The 5,080-nt window shown below is 49.9% G+C and overlaps 1 protein-coding gene across 1 annotated transcript in view; it reads right to left on the bottom strand.

Moving 5' to 3' along the window:
- hsf2 (heat shock transcription factor 2) overlaps positions 1 to 5,080 on the bottom strand; it is a 15,981-nt gene that overhangs the window by 10,266 nt on the left and 635 nt on the right. The gene's annotated exons all lie outside the window — the stretch shown is intronic.

The following is a 5,080-nucleotide window of genomic DNA, read 5'->3' on the forward strand; positions in this document are numbered from 1 at the left end:
TGTGTGTACACATGTGTGTCTGTGTACACTTGTGTGTACACATGTGTGTGTGTGTACACGTGTACGTGTGTGTACACGTGTACGTGTGTGTGTGTACGTGTGTGTGTACACGTGTGTGTGTGTGTGTGTACACGTGTGTGTGTGTACGTGTGTGTGTACACGTGTGTGTGTGTGTGTGTACACGTGTGTGTGTGTACGTGTGTGTGTACACGTGTGTGTGTGTGTGTACGTGTGTGTGTACACGTGTGTGTACACGTGTGTGTACGTGTGTGTGTACACATGTGTGTGTGTGTACACGTGTGTGTACACATGTGTGTGTGTACACGTGTACGTGTGTGTGTACGTGTGTGTGTACGTGTGTGTGTACGTGTGTGTGTACGTGTGTGTGTACGTGTGTGTGTACGTGTGTGTGTACGTGTGTGTGTACGTGTGTGTGTACGTGTGTGTGTACGTGTGTGTGTACGTGTGTGTGTACGTGTGTGTGTACGTGTGTGTGTACGTGTGTGTGTACGTGTGTGTGTACGTGTGTGTGTACGTGTGTGTGTACGTGTGTGTGTACGTGTGTGTGTACGTGTGTGTGTACGTGTGTGTGTACGTGTGTGTGTACGTGTGTGTGTACGTGTGTGTGTACGTGTGTGTGTACGTGTGTGTGTACGTGTGTGTGTACGTGTGTGTGTACGTGTGTGTGTACGTGTGTGTGTACGTGTGTGTGTACGTGTGTGTGTACGTGTGTGTGTACGTGTGTGTGTACGTGTGTGTGTACGTGTGTGTGTACGTGTGTGTGTACGTGTGTGTGTACGTGTGTGTGTACGTGTGTGTGTACGTGTGTGTGTACGTGTGTGTGTACGTGTGTGTGTACGTGTGTGTGTACGTGTGTGTGTACGTGTGTGTGTACGTGTGTGTGTACGTGTGTGTGTACGTGTGTGTGTACGTGTGTGTGTACGTGTGTGTGTACGTGTGTGTGTACGTGTGTGTGTACGTGTGTGTGTACGTGTGTGTGTACGTGTGTGTGTACGTGTGTGTGTACGTGTGTGTGTACGTGTGTGTGTACGTGTGTGTGTACGTGTGTGTGTACGTGTGTGTGTACGTGTGTGTGTACGTGTGTGTGTACGTGTGTGTGTACGTGTGTGTGTACGTGTGTGTGTACGTGTGTGTGTACGTGTGTGTGTACGTGTGTGTGTACGTGTGTGTGTACGTGTGTGTGTACGTGTGTGTGTACGTGTGTGTGTACGTGTGTGTGTACGTGTGTGTGTACGTGTGTGTGTACGTGTGTGTGTACGTGTGTGTGTACGTGTGTGTGTACGTGTGTGTGTACGTGTGTGTGTACGTGTGTGTGTACGTGTGTGTGTACGTGTGTGTGTACGTGTGTGTGTACGTGTGTGTGTACGTGTGTGTGTACGTGTGTGTGTACGTGTGTGTGTACGTGTGTGTGTACGTGTGTGTGTACGTGTGTGTGTACGTGTGTGTGTACGTGTGTGTGTACGTGTGTGTGTACGTGTGTGTGTACGTGTGTGTGTACGTGTGTGTGTACGTGTGTGTGTACGTGTGTGTGTACGTGTGTGTGTACGTGTGTGTGTACGTGTGTGTGTACGTGTGTGTGTACGTGTGTGTGTACGTGTGTGTGTACGTGTGTGTGTACGTGTGTGTGTACGTGTGTGTGTACGTGTGTGTGTACGTGTGTGTGTACGTGTGTGTGTACGTGTGTGTGTACGTGTGTGTGTACGTGTGTGTGTACGTGTGTGTGTACGTGTGTGTGTACGTGTGTGTGTACGTGTGTGTGTACGTGTGTGTGTACGTGTGTGTGTACGTGTGTGTGTACGTGTGTGTGTACGTGTGTGTGTACGTGTGTGTGTACGTGTGTGTGTACGTGTGTGTGTACGTGTGTGTGTACGTGTGTGTGTACGTGTGTGTGTACGTGTGTGTGTACGTGTGTGTGTACGTGTGTGTGTACGTGTGTGTGTACGTGTGTGTGTACGTGTGTGTGTACGTGTGTGTGTACGTGTGTGTGTACGTGTGTGTGTACGTGTGTGTGTACGTGTGTGTGTACGTGTGTGTGTACGTGTGTGTGTACGTGTGTGTGTACGTGTGTGTGTACGTGTGTGTGTACGTGTGTGTGTACGTGTGTGTGTACGTGTGTGTGTACGTGTGTGTGTACGTGTGTGTGTACGTGTGTGTGTACGTGTGTGTGTACGTGTGTGTGTACGTGTGTGTGTACGTGTGTGTGTACGTGTGTGTGTACGTGTGTGTGTACGTGTGTGTGTACGTGTGTGTGTACGTGTGTGTGTACGTGTGTGTGTACGTGTGTGTGTACGTGTGTGTGTACGTGTGTGTGTACGTGTGTGTGTACGTGTGTGTGTACGTGTGTGTGTACGTGTGTGTGTACGTGTGTGTGTACGTGTGTGTGTACGTGTGTGTGTACGTGTGTGTGTACGTGTGTGTGTACGTGTGTGTGTACGTGTGTGTGTACGTGTGTGTGTACGTGTGTGTGTACGTGTGTGTGTACGTGTGTGTGTACGTGTGTGTGTACGTGTGTGTGTACGTGTGTGTGTACGTGTGTGTGTACGTGTGTGTGTACGTGTGTGTGTACGTGTGTGTGTACGTGTGTGTGTACGTGTGTGTGTACGTGTGTGTGTACGTGTGTGTGTACGTGTGTGTGTACGTGTGTGTGTACGTGTGTGTGTACGTGTGTGTGTACGTGTGTGTGTACGTGTGTGTGTACGTGTGTGTGTACGTGTGTGTGTACGTGTGTGTGTACGTGTGTGTGTACGTGTGTGTGTACGTGTGTGTGTACGTGTGTGTGTACGTGTGTGTGTACGTGTGTGTGTACGTGTGTGTGTACGTGTGTGTGTACGTGTGTGTGTACGTGTGTGTGTACGTGTGTGTGTACGTGTGTGTGTACGTGTGTGTGTACGTGTGTGTGTACGTGTGTGTGTACGTGTGTGTGTACGTGTGTGTGTACGTGTGTGTGTACGTGTGTGTGTACGTGTGTGTGTACGTGTGTGTGTACGTGTGTGTGTACGTGTGTGTGTACGTGTGTGTGTACGTGTGTGTGTACGTGTGTGTGTACGTGTGTGTGTACGTGTGTGTGTACGTGTGTGTGTACGTGTGTGTGTACGTGTGTGTGTACGTGTGTGTGTACGTGTGTGTGTACGTGTGTGTGTACGTGTGTGTGTACGTGTGTGTGTACGTGTGTGTGTACGTGTGTGTGTACGTGTGTGTGTACGTGTGTGTGTACGTGTGTGTGTACGTGTGTGTGTACGTGTGTGTGTACGTGTGTGTGTACGTGTGTGTGTACGTGTGTGTGTACGTGTGTGTGTACGTGTGTGTGTACGTGTGTGTGTACGTGTGTGTGTACGTGTGTGTGTACGTGTGTGTGTACGTGTGTGTGTACGTGTGTGTGTACGTGTGTGTGTACGTGTGTGTGTACGTGTGTGTGTACGTGTGTGTGTACGTGTGTGTGTACGTGTGTGTGTACGTGTGTGTGTACGTGTGTGTGTACGTGTGTGTGTACGTGTGTGTGTACGTGTGTGTGTACGTGTGTGTGTACGTGTGTGTGTACGTGTGTGTGTACGTGTGTGTGTACGTGTGTGTGTACGTGTGTGTGTACGTGTGTGTGTACGTGTGTGTGTACGTGTGTGTGTACGTGTGTGTGTACGTGTGTGTGTACGTGTGTGTGTACGTGTGTGTGTACGTGTGTGTGTACGTGTGTGTGTACGTGTGTGTGTACGTGTGTGTGTACGTGTGTGTGTACGTGTGTGTGTACGTGTGTGTGTACGTGTGTGTGTACGTGTGTGTGTACGTGTGTGTGTACGTGTGTGTGTACGTGTGTGTGTACGTGTGTGTGTACGTGTGTGTGTACGTGTGTGTGTACGTGTGTGTGTACGTGTGTGTGTACGTGTGTGTGTACGTGTGTGTGTACGTGTGTGTGTACGTGTGTGTGTACGTGTGTGTGTACGTGTGTGTGTACGTGTGTGTGTACGTGTGTGTGTACGTGTGTGTGTACGTGTGTGTGTACGTGTGTGTGTACGTGTGTGTGTACGTGTGTGTGTACGTGTGTGTGTACGTGTGTGTGTACGTGTGTGTGTACGTGTGTGTGTACGTGTGTGTGTACGTGTGTGTGTACGTGTGTGTGTACGTGTGTGTGTACGTGTGTGTGTACGTGTGTGTGTACGTGTGTGTGTACGTGTGTGTGTACGTGTGTGTGTACGTGTGTGTGTACGTGTGTGTGTACGTGTGTGTGTACGTGTGTGTGTACGTGTGTGTGTACGTGTGTGTGTACGTGTGTGTGTACGTGTGTGTGTACGTGTGTGTGTACGTGTGTGTGTACGTGTGTGTGTACGTGTGTGTGTACGTGTGTGTGTACGTGTGTGTGTACGTGTGTGTGTACGTGTGTGTGTACGTGTGTGTGTACGTGTGTGTGTACGTGTGTGTGTACGTGTGTGTGTACGTGTGTGTGTACGTGTGTGTGTACGTGTGTGTGTACGTGTGTGTGTACGTGTGTGTGTACGTGTGTGTGTACGTGTGTGTGTACGTGTGTGTGTACGTGTGTGTGTACGTGTGTGTGTACGTGTGTGTGTACGTGTGTGTGTACGTGTGTGTGTACGTGTGTGTGTACGTGTGTGTGTACGTGTGTGTGTACGTGTGTGTGTACGTGTGTGTGTACGTGTGTGTGTACGTGTGTGTGTACGTGTGTGTGTACGTGTGTGTGTACGTGTGTGTGTACGTGTGTGTGTACGTGTGTGTGTACGTGTGTGTGTACGTGTGTGTGTACGTGTGTGTGTACGTGTGTGTGTACGTGTGTGTGTACGTGTGTGTGTACGTGTGTGTGTACGTGTGTGTGTACGTGTGTGTGTACGTGTGTGTGTACGTGTGTGTGTACGTGTGTGTGTACGTGTGTGTGTACGTGTGTGTGTACGTGTGTGTGTACGTGTGTGTGTACGTGTGTGTGTACGTGTGTGTGTGTACACGTGTGTGTACGTGTGTGTGTGTACGTGTGTGTACGTGTGTGTACGTGTGTGTGTACACGTGTGTGTGTGTGTGTGTACGTGTGTGTGTACACGTGTGTGTACACGTGTGTGTA

The sequence above is a fragment of the Sinocyclocheilus grahami genome, unplaced genomic scaffold (genome assembly GCF_001515645.1).
Source record: "Sinocyclocheilus grahami isolate Dianchi unplaced genomic scaffold, SAMN03320097.WGS_v1.1 scaffold244.1, whole genome shotgun sequence".
NCBI lineage: Eukaryota > Metazoa > Chordata > Actinopteri > Cypriniformes > Cyprinidae > Sinocyclocheilus > Sinocyclocheilus grahami.